The 22,010-nt window shown below is 36.3% G+C and overlaps 1 protein-coding gene across 2 annotated transcripts in view; it reads left to right on the top strand.

Annotated features, from left to right (window-relative positions):
- The window catches only part of Col4a6 (collagen type IV alpha 6 chain), a 359,207-nt gene that overhangs the window by 183,403 nt on the left and 153,794 nt on the right, over positions 1–22,010 (top strand). The gene's annotated exons all lie outside the window — the stretch shown is intronic.

Genomic DNA, 22,010 nt, shown 5'->3' with positions numbered 1-22,010 from the left:
TTTCCCTGGTGTGAATAATCTGCAATAATACATAAGATCCTAATAAGATTACTGACATTTAGAAATGGGAAGAAAGGAGCTAAAGATGTAGGGAAGGTGTGATACGTAGGGGAAGAACAAAAAGGGAAAAGAAAAAAATGTGAGAGAATGAAAAGATGAAAATAAAGTGTTTGTAGATGGGGAGGGGAGGAGGGGATGAAGGGAGGGCAGAGGTAAGGGGAAAAAATGAGAATCAAGACTTGCCATGTAGAGGTACATGATCCCAACAATGAATGTAACTGTACTGAATCCCTATAATGTACCAATAAACTCAATTAAAGCTGAAAAAAAATTAAATTAAATTAAATTTTGAAAAAATAGAACCTAAGCGATATGACCCTATAGTTTGGGAGTTTAAATCCCATGGTGTGTTGCGCAAGGGTTTCAGAAGCAAGAGGAAGAGATACTTCATGGTTAGTGGAATCAGGAATAACTTCACAGAGGACATTGCAATGGGATCTGAGAGATGGATAGGATTTTGGCAGAAGCAGTAGATTAATGTAAGTGTGCATGTAGGTAGAAAGTATGGGGGATATATGGGCCAAGTTACTTAGCTTGGCTTGAATGCGGAATTGTTTTAAGTGGGCCGTAGATGAGTCCTTAAACATAGTTAGGATTATGTTATGGAGAACTTTCTTTTGACAAGGTGAACATATATTTAGTTTGATAAATAACTCAAGATCCTTCATTCTTTCCCTTTTCTTCCTCCCTTTCTTCGTTCCCTTCCTCCCAAACCATGCATGTACTTTATAGAAGAAAAATTGATATAACCTTTACAATGAGTACCACTTGATTTTCCTTTAACAGATAATTAGTGTGAGCATCTTAATATATATACTTATACTCTTCCCTCATGAACATAGAATCATATAAATAATTCCATATTGTTGGAGGCAGAATTCTAAGATTCACACCCCCCTCCCTATGTTTGCTATGTAATCACCTTACCATTAGTGTGAATAGGATCTGTGAATAGGATGGGATTATCACTCCCTTGATTAATTTATGTCACATGGAAAGGTGCTGAGATAGCCACTTTCATGATTATGTTATATTATGCAAGAATTTCTATCTGGCAGTAAAAAAAAAATCATGTTTTGAGGGGGCCATGTGGCAACCTGAAAGCACCCACTAGATCCTGAGACCAACTCCCAGCAGGTAGCCAGTAAAAAGATAGAGATTTTAGGCAGGAGATTTAGCTCTGTGTGCTGTACCTGCCTCAAAAGTGCAAGGTCCTGAGTTCAGTCCCAGGTACCAGGAAGAAAGAAAGGAGAGAGGGAGAGAGAGAGAGAGAGAGAGAGAGAAGAAAATAGTGATTTTAGTCCTAAAACCACAAGACCTTGGATTTTACTAACAATAATGAACTTGAGTCACAGCCCTAGCTGATACTGTAATTTTAGCCTGGTAAGTAAATGAAGTGTATTTTATTACAATGGTACCCTAGTTCACGAACGTAATTTGTTCTATGATTTTGGAAAAGATAGCCGTGTCTGAGTTTGTGTAGGAAAGCTGGCCTTGGTTGTATTTGTCACTCCGTGAAGAGTTTGTAAATAAAAAACTTTTGCCAAACACTTCCGTTTGCAAAACAAATTATTTGCAAACAAAAGCATTCGGGAACTGAAATACAACTATATTTTCTGCATTTTTGATTCAGTAGCATCGCCTGACGGGGGAGAGGTTCCCCAGCACTAGCCAAATCTTTAAGATAGCAAATAGGGTGGCCAGGAGCGTGTCTTTCCTACATAAACCAAGTAAGGCTCATACTCTGAATCACCTTCTCTGCTGGCTGATACAAGTCAGGAAGCAATAGTCCTCTGCCCAAATCATCCTAAGACCGGGTACCAGAAACCTAGAGATTGTCCTTATTTTCCAGTGCCCACCAAAATTACTCAAACCAGACAATCATAAGCCCGCTTATCCTGCTTTGCCTTCCTTTCTTTGTGAAAGCCACGGAAAGAGTCTTGCTCATGCTGTCCTCCGACTCCTGCCTTCTCACGGACCCTGATTTTTCCTCATATGGTCCTATGTAGTGTACTGAGCCCCCTCCTTTAGGGAGCTGTGAGTAACAAACAATATTTTCATGGTAGTCTCCTCTTGATTTGTTGACCTTAGCACACCTAATTAATAATAGTGCCTACATTTTGAAAGGCTGATAGTCCCTAAGCAAAGGGCCCAACTAAAATATGCTCAGACTCTTGGCTCATGGAAACTGTAACGTCATAAATTTGTGTTGTTTAAAGCTGCAAAATTCAAGTGACTAAATTTGTGGAAAATTGTTAGGCAGCAATAGGAAACTAGAACACATGTAAAAATTATATTTAAATGTGCTATATTATTTTCTAAACTGTGTTCATCCATTTAATACTGCATATATAGCTCCATAACGTCAAACATTTTTTAATAAAAGAATGAAATACATGGAGCTGAATATTGAAACAGCAGTAAAATTTGAGACAAATGAGGAGCAAGAAGTGGAGAAAAACATGGCAAGAGAGTCCAGTCATAATCTGGATCATTGATTCTCAGCCTTTGAATCACCTAGAAGAATTTTTAAACTACTGATATCTAGAACTCACCACCCATAGAGATTTTTATTTAGCTGATCTCTGATATGATCTTGTTATTCAGTATTTTAAGTGTTACTGGGTACAGCCAACACTGACAATCACTGGCAGACAGAGGTAGTGAGCAACATGAAGAACTGAAAGAAAAGGAGGAATAGACAAAATAGCATGGTTAAATAAGTTACCAATAACCCAACAGTAAGAAGACTGGGAATCTTCTTTGTTATGTTGTTTTTATTGTTATTTGATTTATTCTTAATTAGGTTTCCACTTATCTAATTAGTACTCTTAGGAAAATTTTCATGGGGAAATAGAAACTTTAAACTGGTTATAGATACATAGAAGGTAGGAGTGTTGAGAGATCTCAAGGAGTACTAAGCAAGGGAAACAGTTTGAGTAAAGTCCCAAAGGTGAGAGTCAGTGTTCTAGGCACTAGCCTGAAGTTGGTTGACACAGTGAGTGAAGCTAGGGCAATAGGGCCGCCAAACAGAAGCTTTAGTGCCACGGGGAATTAAAAGTCATTCTTGTTTCCTTACAAAGATGTGGAATGAACTGACTTTTCAAAGCACTACCCAAGGAAGATGACATGACTATAACATGAAGAAAGTTAGATAAAGCTGAGAGGTCAGGAAGTGTATGTGCTATTACAGTAAGCAAAGTGTGAGGGGACAGAGCCTAACCTAACAGGCAGAGTAATGGAAAGGGAGAGGAGCCAGACAAATATATACAGATATAAAGTGGATCAGTGATTGCTTGATTCTGGAGGGTGTGAGAAGAGGAGGAAGAGGAAAGAGAGAGAAATAAGAAATGACTACTAATAATCATGAAGTTTCTTTCTAGGTGATAAAAATGTTCTAAATTGTGGTGATGGTCACACAACTCTGTGAACATACTAAAAGTCACTGGTTTGTATACCTTAAATGGGTAAGTTGTTTGATACATGAAATGTCAGGTGTGGTCAAAAGATATAGTAAATGTTTATATATTTTTTAAATGACAGTAAAAGTCACACTGCCATTAATCCCCCTCAAAATATTCCCCCTTGATTCCTATACACATCTCATTATTCTTGCAACTTTAAAGCAATTCTGGAAGTCCTCTTTCATGAGTATCTTTGGTTTGCTGTTGTGGCTGCCTCCATGTCTTGGATAGATTAAAAAATTTACATTTCATGGTCATTTTCACTTTAGGGAAGAATCAAAAGTCACACAATGACAGATCTAGTGAATAAGATGGATAAAGACATACCACAGTATTTTTGCAAGCCTGTTTTTCATCTGATGACACCTGACTACAGCACTCATCATATTTTTTATCACATCTTATAATGATATTCATGAAAAAAGACTTCTAGAACTGCTTCAAAAAAATGACAAGAACATTGAAATAAATGTGTTTGAAGCAAGGAGAATATTTTAAGAGAGTTAATAGCAACGTATCTTTTACTGTAATTAATTTTTTAATTTAAACATTTACTGTATGTTTTGATCATACTGTGTATCTTTAAAAAGTCATTTAAAATTAATGTACCTTTTAAAAAGGCAAAGGAAAATCTTACGGGATGTCTGAGTTAAGAATGGGAAGAGTTGCAAGCTTTGGGTTTGGTAAAAATAATAATAAATAATTGGGTCTTAAGAGATCCATTTGGGCTCTATGGTTAGAGGAGGAAAGTGGTTAATTAAATTTCAGGTACTCTTTGGTATACTTGAAGGCATCTGGATATTACAGGGAATACACCCACTGTAGGCTCTCCCTTGCCTAGGTTGAATGGATAAGGGATGGATTTTACCAGAGAAACAAGGTAAAAATGAAATTGTTTAAAGTAGTTTTATCGTTTCTCATCTTCTGTAAAAGAGAGAACTCCCTTTGGACTGTTGCATAAAGTGAAAAGTAGCAATCCCAGTCACCAACAAAGAAAGCTCTTGATATTTTTCCCTTTATAGATCCCCAAGGAGAAACTTTCTGGGGCTGTATATGGTTATGATTCATATTTCTGGCTGTGGTTCAAGACTTGGCATGTGACATGTAAGCTGGTCACTTGTAGCTGGAACAGCAGATGGCCGCTATTCCTTCCCTTAAATGGCCGTCTGTCCCAAATTCTTGAGTATAAATAATTTACTCTCTATTCTATTGAGTTCTGTTAATATTACTTCTCAAAATACTTCTGCCTGTTCTCTTATACTTGCTTATACTTGTCTTGCCAAGGTGTTCTAAATATCCCTTCTGATATTTACTTTATTGGTAAAAATACTGGCCTGACCCAAACCCTGAAATAAATTGTAAAGGACTAGGGGCATCTTTAGTCAGCCAAATGAGATTTTAAGTACAGCTGTCCACTTCTCTTGGGAAGAGTTTTGTACCAGAAACAACTGTGTGAGATACTGCTTTCCATCAAGGGTTTATTGGTTAATGAAACCTGTGGCTAATGTGGTTTTCCTGTGTTTAGCGTTTGAAGCTCTCTGAGACAGTTGCTTGGAATAGAAAGCTGACAGAATTATTGTCCATTGGTCTTACCAGCCACAGCCCACAAGAATACTAACACTGATAAATTTTACAGCTGATTTAATGAACAGAACAAGTATGTGACTAAGCAGAGTGAAAGCTTTTGGCATTCTTCTGCTATCTGAAGGTGTCTGAAAGTCTCCTGTTTGAGCCATTCTTTTTCGATCTCCTTTTGCTCTGGGGGTTGGTCTCCTTCCTCAGATACCTGAACAGACAGCTATGGACAACTATAGTTTCAGGATAATGTCACTGGAATAGGACCTTGAGACTTAGCCCCCCTAGTTTTCTTGTGGCAAAGGAACCCCTTTTAAGTAAAACCTACATGAAAGAAAAATGACCAGATTCAAATTTACCTTAGCATGCCAGGACTTCAAGTTATTTAGTTACTCTTAGAACTTTCATTGGTATAATTTTTTGTATAAACCTCAGAAAATTTCATATTACCACGTGTAAAGTTCATACCACCTCTGCCTATTAGTATGTCAATTTGTTACTGTTATTATAAAACACCTCAAAACTCACTGGTTTAAAAAAATTACTGTTTCCTAATAGTCTGCAGGTTTGCTGAGCATTGCCCAGTCTAATCTGGGCTGTCATGACTCTAATGACCTGGGATTACTTGATCCAGCCTGCAAGTAACTAACTTGCTTGGTCCTCTTCTTCTCCCTAGGACCAGTGAGCTAGCCTAGGAGTATTATTTTCATGGCTCAGATGCAAGAACAAGTGGAAGCATAGAATTCCTCTTAAAACCTAGGCTTATAGCTGGCTCATTGTTAACTTCGATGTTATTCTATTTACCAAAGCAAGTCAGGTGGTAGAAGACAGAGTCAATGAATGGGAAATGTATTCCACCTCTTTTATGGAAAAAAATCTTCAAATGGCATGGATATCCAAGGGGAAAGTCAATGGGAGTCAAAGTGTGACCTACCACAGGTAAACAGAGAACTATGATAACTCAACTGAAATGATTTGCCCAAGGTGACTGAAAATTTGGGCCATGCTGGAATGAAAACTCAATTCTCACTATTTCTACTCTCTACATTTTGCTACACTGAATTCTAAGATTGCATAACATATGCTTTATGAGCTAGGTAAATGTCCTTGACTCTTTTCTCTTTAAGGATGATTTCTTGTGGCCTGGTCCTTTTGTCTTTCTTATTTATGCCCTCAGGATTCGGCCTATTGACCTTCACAGTCATCACTACTTACTATTCCATTTGGATCTGTTTGGAGTGAGGGATGGATAAAATCTCTTCTGCCCCAAAATACACAAATTTTCCTGTCCCTGAAACAAATGTACCAATCTCTTTGTTTTTAATAAAAATAAATTGTAAAAGAAAATGCAATCATCACATGACGTTTGAACCAGAATAATTTCATGGATGATATACAATAGTCCTTTGAAGAGCAGAAGTATTAAATCACCAGAAATCTGTTTGCTTTTGCAGGGGGGGCTTTGGTTTTTTAAATTGTTGGTTTTGTTATTGTTGTTGTTTGGAGTTTTTTGTTTGTTTTTTTGAGACAGGATCTCTCTATATAGTTCTGCCTGGCCTGGAACTCACAGCAATTCTCCTGCCTCAGCTTCTCAAGTGCTATGATTACAAACTTGCACCACCGTGCCTGACCTGTTGACATGCTTATTGCTGACTCTGACCTTCACTAAGATGTTAACAGGCCCAAACTAGTTTTTGAGTAGCCCTTTCATGATTATCTTTATAGAGTTTTTCAGTGTCCCTCAAATCATGAAACTGCTCCTTCCTGCCTGGTCTATTTGAAGAGAATTTTAGACTCAACTGCTCAATTCAAGATTGCGAAGATTTGAGCTGATATCTCTGAAACAGAACCAGGAGGTTTTCTCATGTGTGCGTCTCTATGGCAACTCTGCACCTCTGGCTATCAATAAATTTGCATTCCTAAATCTGGCCTCTGGCATCCTGCAGAAAGAAGGTACCATCTAATCTTAAATTTGCCTCTTCTGGGCTTCTAGCTGATCTGCATAGACAGTGTGCTTGGCTCCTGTGAACCTTCTAGACAGAAGTTCCCATGACTTGAAACCCTGAAAGCCCCTCCCTCTCGCTGGCACAATTTTCTTTTTTCTGCAGCACAGCTTGCAGCAACTACTTACTATGTCTGGCTGGTGCTAGCATTCAATGGGGCTGTGACTCATCTCTTCATTCTAAGGGCTAGTGTAGCTCAGCCACAACAAAGAGACTTAAGTTATGGTGTTCTCTTTCCCCATACTTTCATGGAAGACTGAAAGACAGATTATTTGCAGTGATTTCAGAGGCAGCAGATAACTGAGTGGCTTCTATAATGGTAAACCAAGAGAGGATGATCACCCATGAGCTTTCACAAATGACAGCTAAAGGCTGGGATTTAGCTCAGTGGTTCCGCCGCATGCACAAGGTCCCAAGTTTGATCCCTGGTATCAAAAAAGAAATCACTGCTGCTGATGAAGTACTTCATTAAATTCAGACATCATATGGCTGTGGCCCCTTGATTATCCTGCAAGCTCAAAAGTATACAGTCACCCAATGTGAAATAGGAAGAAAAGGGCTAAAGGTGTAGGGAAAGTGGAAAGGGTAGGAGAAAGGTAATAAGGGAAAAGAAAAAAATATAGGAAAATAAAAAAATGGAAATAAAGTATTTTTAAATAGGGAAGGGAGGAGGGGGTGAAGGGAGGACAGGGACAAGGGGAAAAATGAGAACCAAGAACTGTCATGTAAAGGTACAAGATCACAATAATGAATGTAACTGTACTGTATACCTAAAATGGACCAATAAACTCAATTTTTAAAAAAAGTATACAGTCACCATGTCAGGGAGGCTGAGGAAAGAAAGAAGTTTGGAGAGTGGCACTGTCATAGATATTGTGCTTGCTGCTTTGGAATGCTCTAATTTCAGACTTCAGAGAGGAAGTAAAGAAACAGCTGGCAGTGTGGTACCACATGCTGTGATTCCTGACTTGTTTGCTTGCTTGTTGGTTGGCAACATAGTATAATAGTAATAAGTATAGGCTCTAGATTTCCTTGGCCCAAATCTTTTCTGATATGTGCTATTTAGCAAATTTCTAACATCCTACTAAACTCATCTATAAAATGGACATAATACATCTTCATATGGATGTTGTGAAGATTAAATAAATTAATCGCCATAAAATTCTTGGCACAATTCTAGGCACATAGCAGGCACTGAGTAAATATTATCCATTCTTAGCCAATGCACATTTGGGGGCACAGTCAAGAAATAACTTATTGCAAGGGTAAATTGAACTTCTGGTATTTGTTGATTGCTCCTTAAATAGACTGTTTTAAATATAGTAAAAGCTCTACTTACTGACCTTCACTTAATTGACTTGATGGATTAAACTGATGCTTTTTCTTCCTAATTATATAATCTACTGCCCAATGCTAAGGCAAACTTCAAGCCCATGGGCGGCTAAGGTACTTCTTGTAGACCTTTATACTGCTGCTCCCTCACATTCAGTTGAAAACTTACCAAGAATTAGCTGTGTTGTTGCCAAAGCTATTCAAGCCGATTTTGCTTGCTACTATAATTAAGTAAATTAGTGTAAATTTGTGAAATATGAGTAGAAAAAAAGAAACAATTTTTTCAATCAGAAAGGAAACTTGGGTCTGAACTCTTCTAGTTTCCCATAAAATCTAATTTCAAGCCTTTGAAAAGACTAGATTTTTTAAAAAATTGCTTTAAACCTGCTCTGTTTTTAAAAATAAAACTGAAACTAGAAATCAGATGGGATATATTAAGGATGTAATTTATGCAAGAAAGTGTCCTGTGAAACTGCAGTCAGAGAATCCACACTCAAACAGTAGTCCTTTGCCTTACAACACATCACCAAACTGGGTGAATAACTGTGCTTGTATGTCTTAAATCTTTCCCTCCATCTTCATCTAGCATTATTATTCTCCTGTCTCTCTCTTCAGCACCTATTGCAACACTGTCAGATGCACCATGTTCCCTTTAACCAGTCACTGGGCCTTCAATACATTATTTCATCTTCCTGAACTATTCTCCATCGACTTTGGCATCTGCTCGCACTCTGTATTAGTCATCCTTTTGATACTGTGACCAAATGCCCGAGAAAAACAATTTAAAGGAATAAAGAATATTTTTGGCTCACAGTATTCAGAGGTTACATCCATGGTCTCTTGCCTTCATTGCTTCTGGGCTCATGTGGTGGCAGAATCATTATGGAAAGGAGCATTTGGTGGAGTAAGGTTGTTCTCTTCATGGCAGTTGAGAATCAGAGAGGGCAATTGCCAGACAGGAGGGGACCAGTGATAAGCTAAAACTTCCAAGATTATGCCCTCATAACCCATTCCCTTCAAGCAGGCTTCACCTCCTTAATTTACAATAGTGCTCAACAATGCCAACAAATTATGATCTCATCAATGGATTAATGCACTGGTGAAGTCAGAGCCCTCATGTTCCAATCACCTTCTGGATGCCTCACCTCTAACCAAGTTGGAATTTCACAGGTTATTTTAGATCTAAACCATAACACACTCGCATCCTCACCATCTTTACCTGGCTCACTCATCAGTTCACAACTCAGATATCATTTTTGATAAATGTTATCTTGTATTAAGCTATTATTGATAATACCTACTCTTATACACATAATCCCTTAGTATCATGTATTTCTTTGTAGTACTTGTAATTACTCCAATTTTTGTATTGCTCTAGACATAAGATCAATATTTGTCGAAAAATAGTGATTGAATGAATTAATCAGTGAATGAATGAATACTCCTTTACAGTCAACTTTTAAAATTGTTTACTGTTTAGTGAAGGCAGGAGCTTTGTCAGTCTTATTCACCACAGCAATACCATCAGTGCCTAACTAATACTATAACCTAAAAGCAATAGCTAAAAATGAAAATTTGGTGGAAGCCAAGCAAATAATCCTTTGTTTATTTTATGATACTTTTAGATGAAGAAAAATGCAATGAAGGTAGAGGACTTCCCCTGCATTTCTGGTTCCCCCTGAGTCTGGAAAACTTAGCCTGGACAACTTGCAGAGACTCTGCCTTAACAATAATAATAATAATAATAATAATAATTAATAATAATAATAATAATAGGACTGAGGAAGTATTTCAGTGATAAAACCTTGGGTTCAATCCCCAGTACTGGATGAAATTTTTAAAAAATTCCATGGTGGCATTTGCCTCAAGTGCTTGTACATAATTTCTCCCACATGAGTAAATTGTATTTCCTGTGAGACAAGCAAACCAGATAAAATTGGCCCTGTTACAAAACTCAGTAAATGTGAAATAGAATCATTCTAGATATTTGCTAAAGTGACTGATTCCTGAACCTAAACCCAATTATGATTCTTTAGATCCAGAATGTCATTTAGGAATCTGCATTTTAACAAGCTCCTTCACATCATTCTGATGTTGATTCTCCATGAATAATTTTTTGAGAAAAGCTAATGTGGATTTTGAATGGAATGTTAATATAGTACAATGTAGTGACCTGCTCAGATTCTAATAGTACATTTCATTCATTATTACTGTTTGCCAGGTAAACATTATCATTATTTGATTAAATTCTTTCTACTAGCCTATAAAGAAGGTGTTACTATAATCCCCTATTTATAAGTGAAAAAAAAACTGAGGATAAGAAAGGTTAAGTTATTGCCCAGAGTCACACAGCTTAATGATAGAGCTACTCAATATATTCTGCCTCCAAAGACCATGTTTTTTCCTTTACTCAGTGCTGCCTCCCTCACACAGAGATTTTCTCATTTGTGGGTTTCTGAATCCTTGGCATGCTCAGTGTGTACTTACCTCTTTAGGTCTAATCAGAATTATGATCTGTTGCCTTTAAAGGTGCTTTATTGTCGGTTACCAATTCCAAGGGGAAAAGAAAACCCTGTCTTTCTGAAGTTCTTTATTCTGCACTTGTTGAAACAACAGGCCTCAGGGAAAGAGGCCCTTTTAAGAAAAAAAAGTATATTTTTTTCTACTCTCTTCACATTCCACATTAATCACCAGCTACAGGAGAAACTGCTGAAATTTCTGGTTCACTTGGCTCTTCTTTGCCAAAGCAGGAAGCAGCACAATAAAAGACAAGTTTACTTCTGAAGCTCAAGTGCTGTCCTGTATACCATGGCCTAAGAAAAAGGTTCAGTATGTTGAATGTGAGTTCTGTGATAATGGCAGCCCTCAACGGTGGAGTGTTTATGGAAAGGAGATTGGGATGAACAAGCAAAATAATCAGAGACCACATCAAGATTTCTTAGTGGATCTCCGTAAACTAGATATAAATGGATAATCATTCCACAAAAGGCTTTCTACTTGCAGCAGAAGCTGAGTTCCAAGTGCTCACTGAATAGTGGTGGTAGCTGGATAGTGGATCTCTCTGTTGCACCCACCTCTGGCTTCCTCCTTCTGCTTTCAGAGCAATGTCCTGGCCAGCAATAATCTGAACATTTAAGTCTTTTAAGGTATACCTAGGCATAAAAGCCAGAAAGGGCTCTTAGAAGTCATTAGATTTCTGCCAGATAGAATCCAAAATGAAGATTGCAAATGATTGTTTCCTGCTCACACCATGCATGAGAGTGGCTGACTAGAACAATATAATGAGAAGAATTATGAGGCTCTAAATGGGCACTACAGGAAAGAATGCCGAATTGGTCAGTGATGCCTGCCATGAACATAAAAGCTGGCTTTATTTTTGCCATCCTCATTCTAAGCCAGTAGTTTCTAAATCTGATTACACACAAAATTACAAGGACCTTTTTTTGAAATACAGATGCCTGGGATCCATCCCAGATCAATTAAATTATATTCTCTGGAGATGAAATTTAGGCATTGGAGTAGCCATGGACAACAGTTGCTGCTCTCCACCATTGAAAACATTTAATTCAGGACCCACCAGATTGGCTGCATAATTTGGAAGCGTGGAGTAGGACCCAAGAATCTGTATTCTTTTACAACTTCAGAAGATGCTAATGGAAATCACAGTCTTAAGCTATCTGAAATGCCTTAGATGAATGAAAATTTTGAGCAGAGCCTTGTGCTCTACGACAGTGGTTTTCAACCCCTATCTCATATCATAATCTCCTGTGAAACTTTAAAAACATCAGCACCCAGGTTCAATGTCCAACCATTTAAGTCAGAATCCCTAGATGAAAATCTAGATGATTTTAATGTGCAGCTAAAATTGAGAATCACTACTTTATGAAGTGGGGCAGAGAAATCTCATTTGAGAATCTCATCAAAAGAAATTCATTTCTATGGATTTAGTCCCTGACTTAGTCTAGCTATTCTGGCTTGATATAGAGTGGTAGAATTACTTCTCTTTCCTGAACTTTGTTTAACACCAGAATTTATTATTCATGATGATTGTGGTGGTTTTATGAGTCTTTCTGGATTTAGTAAACATTTGCTGCAGTCATTAATCTATTTTTGAGGATGTTGGAAATTGAACTCAGCCTTGCACATGCTAACCACTTGTTCTACCCCTGAGCTATACCCTTAACCCCTCGGGGATTTTTCAATAGTCATTGAATGTAGCAGAGTGATTATAGAATGTAGATTTCAATGTCTTATACCTGTATAAAGAAGAGTTTTGTGAGAGTTTAATCTTTTTAGATAATTAAATGAAATGAAGGACCATTGATGCTCTTAAAGAGACATATTTTGAAAAGACAAAGGCTGAAATTCTGCAAAACCTCTCAACTGTGAATAAGCAGGAGCAAATAGACATCTTAACTACCAATCCAGTCTCTTTTGAATAAAATGGAAGAGATATGGTTTCTTTCCTTTAAAAGCTTTGCCTTCAAGTTTATCTACTCATGTAAGTTGTGTAAGGCAGACAGGCAACAGTAAGGTAGACTTACATGGATGGTCAGTCGCACCAGAGATGGTAAGGTTGACAGAGTGTATCCGGACTCTGCTTCTTCAAAATGCATTTTTAAAAATTCCATTCATTTCCTTAATTATGTATGAATTTCCACTATTGATGATTAATCTATTTGATTTGGTCATTCTCACTTCAGAACATTGTTTTTAAAAGTAAACAGAAATAATACATTAAGTCCCTCATACCTCTAGCACTTGGAAGAGCCAGAACTGTCTTGTTGAGGAACGACTCCAAAGGAGAGAGGTACAAGGGCTCACAAACTAGCCTTAAGTTAGGCTGGGAGGGTAGTTAAGTAGACCACTTGGCTAGTAAGAGGAAGGACATGTTTCCATCTCCAGCAACACACACACACACACACACACACACACACACACACACAGAGGCTTGGGTTGAAAGGGTCAATTCTTTTTTTTAATGAAAGTTGCTTTCTTATGTAGCAGAGATGTGGAGAGCAGAGAAACCACCTGAGCTTGCTTTGTGTGAGCAAAAGAAGCTGTTTTATTCACCTGAGTGCAAAACAGGCAGGCTGACTCTGAGTGAGAATCAGCAGAGAATGGCAGGAGAGCATAGATTTAAATGGAGAAATTGTAGTTGCCAAGCATTGGTCAGAGCATTTGTTTCCTTGAGTCTGAAAGCAAAGACAGGGTGGTCTTTGCTCCTTGGACTAGCAGTGGTACAGATGTTTCTTGAAGTGGAGGGCTGGGTCATATTGGCCTTTTCTGCTGGTGCTTTTATCTCTAATGCCTTTTCCTGCAGGTAGCGATGTTTCCTGATGGGTATGACCCTGGCCAAGCCGGGGTGGGGGAGTAGCCAGGCTATGTCATGTCCATGGCATAACATTTTGCACTTCTAATTTCAGGACTTCTTTGAAGAGGTAACCTGTTAGGAATCATACTGTAGTTCAAGGACCAATTCAGAGAAGAAACGTGAGAACAATGAACTGAAGCCTAGAAATCTCTCTAACCCTAAGGTTTTAGATTCGCAACTGGTTCTGAATAGTGAAGGAATTTGTGGCCAGTGGAAATGTTCCATCCCAGAACCACCACGGTTGGTTTTAGATCCAGTCTTGGATCCACTCAAATGAGACCTTACTGTTAGATCTCTAGTGAACAACCAACTGGCCTTACAAGCAGACCATTTCTTTTACCTCTTTGGAAAACTGGATCCAGCAAACCCCTTGCTAATGACATGCGCCCTAAGAATAAGCTGTTGTGTTTTTGTCAAGTGTTGGCTATCCAATGAGTAATGTGTTCCTATACATTTATATTCACAGCAGAGTAAGTTTATAGTTAAGAAAAGTTAGTATTAACATTGTGTCAGAGGATTAATCCATTTTAATTGTAAATGCCAAGAACAAACCTGCTTCTTTGGAGTCCAGATGCATGACTTTGGTTAAATATTTATAGATAAGTTGGAATGTTTACTCTTAATTCTGGGGTTAGGTATTTACTTGCTTACTTGCATACTCCTCCCCTTTACTTCTGACCTCATGTTGTGTTCTGATATTTTCTTTCTAAAATATGTATGTATTGAGAGGGTGATGGGAACATCAGCCACTGAAACTACTTATGTTATTCACAGTAGAGCAACCAGGAAAATACTTAGGTACATAACCAAGATGGAAAGCAAAGAGGCCTCAGAATCAGAAAACCTATGTTTTTCATCTCAATTCTGCTGCCAGTTAGCTGTATGAGCACCTCTGAGCCTCAGTTTCCCCATCTATAAATTAAGAAGATGAATTTGAATGTTTAAAATGTCCTCCACCTATAAATCTTCATGGCAGCTTATGAACTCATACGCCATCTCTAGGCCCTTATCTACACCAGCTATAATCCTTATGCTTTCTTTAGCAGTACCGTCTAATAAACTTTCCACAGTAAAGGAAACTTCTACATCTGTGGTGTCTAGCATAATAACCTCTAGCCATATGGGACTACTAAGCATTCAAGATGTGGCTAATACAGCTGAGGAACTGAATTGGTTTTATTTTATCGATTGTAATCTAATAGCCATATATTGACTATTGACTACCATATAGGGCAGCACAATGCTAAATGATTAGCAATGGTTTTGTAGAACTCATTGAAGAAGGCCATTATCTGTGCAAATGATGGTTTCTAATTTAGAAAAGATTAAATAACTAGTTGGTAAATACTACTCAGTAGAAATGCTCTTTCACCACTGTGGAAGTTGGGATATAATGATGTATTCTAGATGCACTGAGGTTTTCAAAATGTACAACTGCCAACTTCTTATTAGTTCTACTAAAAAGCAGGATGACGTAGCAAGTCATTGAACTAATTTCCCTTTTTTTTTGTTAATATGCTCTTTGCTACATTATATTAAGCTGAGGAAACAGTGGCATTCTATGACATACATGGCAGATTGCAGAATCAACTTTCATCAACCCATATTCATTAAGCATTTTAATACAAAACGAGAGCATGTTTACTTAATTTGAAAAATATTTCCTTTCTATTTAATTTTCTATTGACCTAGATTCCACAGCACTGACTGCATAAAGTTATTAATCTGTCTGAATTTAAAACAGTGAGCAGCATTTATTACATACCTTATTGAATTGAATATCATCTATGGGCCTATACTCATCCTTCCCTCTTTTAAACTTACAATATTTTACCATAATATTTGTAGAAAATAACTTTAATACAACAATGTTATTAATTATAATTGCTAATAGTAATACAACAAAATAATTATCAACATTTCTTACTTAATGAAGATGTTTTATTATAGATTTTAGAGGACAAGTAGCACCCATGAGAAGTTTTGGAATATTTGAAAAAATGCAAAACTCTGTTTCATAAACTGGCTACAATGGAAAATTCTAACTAATATTATCCAATTACCTAAGCAGTATTAGTTAGGACTGTAATTGTAAATTTATTGCATGAAAGTTATCATTTTCCATGCATTCCTTTGCCTTTGGTACTCTTTTCTACTGAGCTTGGATTTAACCTTTTAATTCTCAATTCAATGCTCTAGGCAGCCAGAATCAAAGAACAAAAACATTGAAATGACAACGTATAATGTGAAACATTTTTCCACAATAACCTTTGCATGTGGACATGATCATTTTGTAAGAAACAAAACTGCAATAAACACCTGAAGCACTAAAGCTGGAAGAAAACTTAGAGAACAGCTGATCTAATTCCTTTATTTTATAAATGAAAATAGTAAGACTTGAAGAAGGGAGGGGAACAGTTCTTCGTTTTACAGTCAGTTGATGGCAGAAAAAAGAAATGGGACCAGATCCCAGCCTAATGACACAGATGGAGTCTAGAATGCACTATCTAATCTACTATATGATACCTTAGAGGTTTAATACAGGATTATCACTACTCTTCTGTTTTAGATTTTAATTTTTATTATATTTTCCATTAAGTTTCTTGCTACATTTTAGGTATACAATATAGTTACATTCATCATGAGGATCTTGTACCTTACATGACTTATCTTGCTTCTTATTTTTCCCCGTTCCCCTGCCCTCCCTTCAAGCCCTCCACCCTTTCCTATTTACAAAGACTCTGTTTACATTTTTTCCTATTCTCATATTTTATCTTCTCCTATCTTTAGTTTTCCATCCTTTCTCACTTCTGCTTCTCCTTTAGACATTTTCTTCCTATTTCACATATTAGTTACACATTTTAATCCTTATTTACTCTTTTAGCTTTTTTCACACCAGAGAAACTATTCGGTATTTACACATGTATGTCAAATTTATTTCCCTTAAAAGTATGCCCTCAATATGCATTCTTTTAGCTACAAATGTCTCTAGTTTCACATTCTAGATGGGTAATTGAGCTGTTTCCAAGTTTTACCTATTATAAACTGTACCACTATAAACATTGGTGCATATATATCACTGTAGTATGATTCTTTTAATTCTTTTGGGAAGATACCCTGCAGAGGGATGGCTGGGTCAAATGGGAACTCTAATCCTAGTTGTTTGAGGTAATCTCCATATTGATTTCCACACTGGTACCAACAGACTGCATTCCCACCAAAAATGAAGAAGAGTTCCATTCTCCCTACAACCCTGCCAGCATTAGTTATTGATTCATTTCTTGATAGCAACCATTCTTTCCAAGGTGAGGTGGAATCTCAGTGTTGTTTTCAACTGCATCTCTTGAATGAACAGTGATGTTCAACATTTTTTCATGGATTTATTTGCTACTTTTACTTCTTTATATGAGAAATGTCTCTTCATTTCAGATGCCCATTTTTGAACTTGGTCTTTATATTTTGGGGGTCTGATTTTTTTAGCTCTTTATATTTTCTAGATAGTAGACCTTTGTCTGAGGAACAGCTAATAAAAAAAATTCCCACATTGTAGGGTGTCTCTTGGTTATGTTGATGGTTTCTCTTACAGTGCAGAAGCTTTTTAAAAAGATAAAATCCCAGTTGTTGATTCTTTGTGCTAGTTCCCATGCTATTGAGGATTTGTTCATAAAGTCTTTTCCTATGCCAGAGTCTTCAAAAGTTCTACCTAACTTATCTTCCAGAAAGTTTAGTGTTTCTGATTTAATATTTAGATCTTTAACCCACTTGGATTTTAGGTTAGCACATGGTTAAAGATAGGGGACTAGTTTTAATCTTTGGCATATTGAAATCCAGTTTTTCCAACACCATTTATTGAAGAGGCTATCTTTCCTCCACTGAGAATGGTTGATTCTGTCAAAGATGAGGTAACTGAGTACCTATGAAGTTGTTTCTGCATCTTCTAATCTATTCCACTGATCCTTGGGTCAGTTTCTTTGCCACTACCATGCTGTTTTATCACAGGAGCTTTGTAGCATAGTTTCAAGTTGGGAATTGTGATACTGCCTGCCATGTTTCTATTGCCTAGAATTGCTCTTCCAATTCTAGGCCTCCTCTGGTCCCAAACGAATTTTTGGAGTTTTTTTTTTCTCTAGTTCTGTGAAATATATTGTTGGGATTTCTATCAGGACTGCACTGAATAGCAGTTTTTGAAGTATGGCCATTTTCACTATATTGGTTATTCCTACCCAGTAACAGGGGATATCTTTCCATTTTCTTTTTCTTTTAAATTTTTTTTCTCTCATTGAGTTTATTGGTACATTTTAGGTATACAGTACAGTTACATTCATCATTGGGATCTTGCACCTTTACATGACAGGTCTTGGTTCTCATTTTCTCCTCTTATCCCTGCCCTCCCTTTACCCCCTCCTCCCTTCCCTACTTACAAATACTTCATTTCCATTTTTTCACTTTCTCATTTTCTCCATTTTTTTCTTTTCTCTTATTACCTTTGCCCTATCCTTCCCACTTCCCCTACACCTTTAGTCCTTTTCTTCCTATTTTTGTCTTTCCATTTTCTTATATCTTCTTTGATCCTTTTTTCAGCTTTGTAGTTCTCAATGTAGAGGTCTTTTGCTTCCTTTTTTAGATTGTTTACTAGATATTTCATTTTTTTGGATACTACTGTGAAAGGGATTTTTTTCCCTAATTTCTCTCTCAGTGAGTAATTATTTGTGTATAAGAAGGCTATTGATTTTTTAATGTTAACCTTGTATCCAGCTACTCTACTGAATCTGTCAAGTCTAGAAGGCTTTTGGTGGAATTTTTTGGGTCTTCTGTGTAGAGTACCATATCAGAAAATAATGACAGTTTAACTTCTTTATTTCATCTTTTACCTGTCTAATTGCTGTGGCCATTGTTTCCAGAACTATATTGAACATGAGTGGTGATAGTGGACATCCTTGTCTTGGTTCCGATTTTAGAGTGAATGTTTTCAGTTTTTGACCATTTAATATGATGTTGGCTATTGGTTTTTCACAGATAGCCTTTATCATATTGTGACAAAGACCATCTACTCCAATATTCTGCTGAGTTATTATCATTAATGGGTATTGAATTTTTTCAAATGCTTTATCTGCATCTATTGAGATGATCATATGGTTTTTGTCCTTGACTCTGTTAATATAGTGTATTACATTTATTGTTTTATGTATGTTGAACCAACCTTACATCCCTGGAATAAATCTGACTCAGTCAAGGCACATGATCTTCTTGATGCCCCATGATATTCTTCTCTTTACCAGTATCTTACTGAGGACTTTTGCATCTATGTTCATTATGGAGATTGCCTTGTACCTGTCTTTTTTTGGTTGGATCTTTCCCTGGTTTTGGAATCAAAGTAACATTGTTCCCAGGAATGAATTTGGAAGTATTGCTTCTCTTTCGATTTCATTGAAAAGTTTAAAGAGTAGTGGCAATACTTCTCTAAATGATTTGTAAAATTTAGCTTTGAAGCCATCAAGACCTGGACTTTTCTTTGTTGGTAAATTTTTAATCGTGTTTTGAATTTCACTGATTTTTTTTTCTTCATTGAGTTTATTGGTAAATTTTAGGTATACAGTACAGTTACATTCATTATTGGGATCTTGTCCCTTTACAAGACAGGTCTTGGTTCTCACTTTTTCCCCTTGTCCCTGCCCTCCCTTAGAAATGATGAATGTTTGAGGAAATAGTTTACCTGGATTTAAACATTGTACAATATATACATCATCAAAACATCACATGGTACCCTTAAAATATGTACAGTTTTTATATTTTAATGTACCCATTTTAAAAGTAAAATTTAATTTAAAAAGAGAGAAAGAAAACAGAGCAAAATGTTAATAGTAAGCTAAACTGGATAGACGGCCTATAGGTATACTATGTACTGTTGTTATGTAAAGGTAAATAAAAATAACTTCCTATTTTTTTTTTTTCTTGTTCCCCAAATTTCCGTGGTAAGAGTTTTAGTGCATTTCTTTAAAATAGTTACTCATGTCAGAACACAAGATTTAGGATAGTAACATACTGTCTTTATTTAAACATTAAACACAAATACATTTCTCTCTTTTGTCTTAAAAATGAATTTCACTGATTGTAATGGGGGTGTTTTGAATTATTTTATCTTCTTCCTTCAACTTTGGTAATTCATATGTATCTAGAAATCTGTCCATTTCTTCTGTATTTTCCATTTTACTAGAGTACAGTTTCTCAAAGTATGTATTGATGATCCTCTGGATTTCTACTGCATCTTCATCTTTTTCATTCTGAATTGCATGGATTTTCGCCTTTTCTTTCCTTTTTTGATGAGGTTGTCTAAAGGTTTATTGATTTTATTTATTCTTTTGAGAAACCAACTCACATTGATTTTTTTTGTATTGTTCTCTAGTCTTCATTGCATTGATTTCTGCTCTGATCTTTATAATTTCCTCCCTTCTATGAGCTTTGGATTTGTCTTGATCTTTTTCTAGGAGCTTAAGATTCAGCATTAGGTTGTTTACTTTAGCTCACTCTGTTTTCCTAGTTTGGCCATTCACTGTTATAAATATCCTACGTTGAACTGCTTTCATTGTATCCCATAGATCCCTGTATGGTGAATTGGCATTATCATTTATTTGTAAAAACTGTCTAATTTCTTCTTTAATTTCTGCTGTAATCCATTCATTGTTCAGGAGACTGTTATTAAATTTCTGTGTGTTGTGAATTTCTTGCAGTTTTCTATGCTATTGATCTCCAGTTTAATTGCACCGTCTGATAATATACATGGGGTAAGTTCAGTTCCTTTTCATTTACTTATACATGTTCTATGAGCTAGTATGTGGTTTATTTTGGAAAATGACTTTGTACAGCTGACAAGAATGTATATTCAGATTTTGTGGGTTAGAACACTCTGTAGATATCTATTAAGTCCATTTGTTTAAAACTTGGTTCATTTCTACTATTTCATTTTAATTTTTTGTCTAGATGATCTATTTGTGACAGTGGTGCATTGATTTGCCATGACAGTTGTATTTGTGCTCATTAGATTTTTCATGTCCCTTAATATTTGTTTTATATATTTTAGGGCATGAGTATTTGTGCATATATATTTATGATTGTCATCTCTTACTCTTGGATTGATTTACAAGGATGTAGTGATATTTACAAGAATGCAGTGGCCTTCTCTATCTATCTTAATTAGTTTTGGTTTGAAATTTACTTTTTCTGCAAATAAGGTAGCTATCCCTGCTTTTTACCAGGTTCCTGTCACATGGTGAAATGTTTTCCACCCTTTTACTTTCAGCCTATGACTTTCCTTTTGAACTATGTGAGTTTCTTGTATACAGTGCATTGTTGGATGTTGATTCTTAATCCATTCTGCCAGTCTATTTCTTTTGATTGGTAAATTGAGTCCATTAACATTGATGGTTATAAGTAATATGTGTTGACTTATCATTGTCATGTTATTTTCTATTGTTCACTCTTTTTAATTTTTCCCTCTCTCTCTTTAATTTCTTGCCTTGCTTTATGGATTTGCTCTGTTGGGCCTCATGGAGTTGTGACTTTCTTTTTCTTTTCTTAGGATATATTTTTAGAATTGTTTGCTGTGCTGGTTTGGTATTCCTGAAGTTTCTCTGGTGTACTTTGTCATAGAAGTATCTTATTTCCCTGTGAATTTTGAGATAGTTTTGCAGGATACATCAGTCTAGGTTGGAGGTTGTTTTCTTTTAGGGCTTGAAATACCTCACTCCAGGATATCTTTAACTTGAGCATTTGTGTTGGAAAGTCTGCTGTGATTCTGATGGGATTTCCTTTGCATGTGATTTGTTTCTTTTCTCTAACTGATTGCAGTATTTTATTCTTTTGTTGAGTTTCTGGGATTTGGATTATTATATGTTAGGTACAGATTATTTTTAAATCATGGTTAGTTGGAATCCTATATGCCTCAATTATCTGTATGTGAAATTTTTTCACTCTGTTTAGGATGCTTTCTGTCATTAATTTTGTGAACAGTTTTTGTTATGTCATTTGTACTTTCTCCTGCTTTTTGATGGATTCCTATCAGTCTTATATTATTCTTCTTTGCATCATCTATTAGCTGTTGAACTGATTTCTCTTAGTCCCTTAGTATTTTTAAGAGATCTCTCTTTTTACGGTCACTGACCTCTATCTTGTCTTCTATGTCTGATATTCTGTCTTCAGATTGGC

The sequence above is a fragment of the Fukomys damarensis genome, unplaced genomic scaffold (genome assembly GCF_012274545.1).
Source record: "Fukomys damarensis isolate Sample0158 unplaced genomic scaffold, DMR_v1.0_HiC HiC_scaffold_39, whole genome shotgun sequence".
Classification (NCBI taxonomy): Eukaryota; Metazoa; Chordata; class Mammalia; order Rodentia; family Bathyergidae; genus Fukomys; species Fukomys damarensis.
The sequence above is the reverse complement of the archived record's forward strand: the minus strand, read 5'-3'. Positions and strand labels throughout refer to the sequence as shown.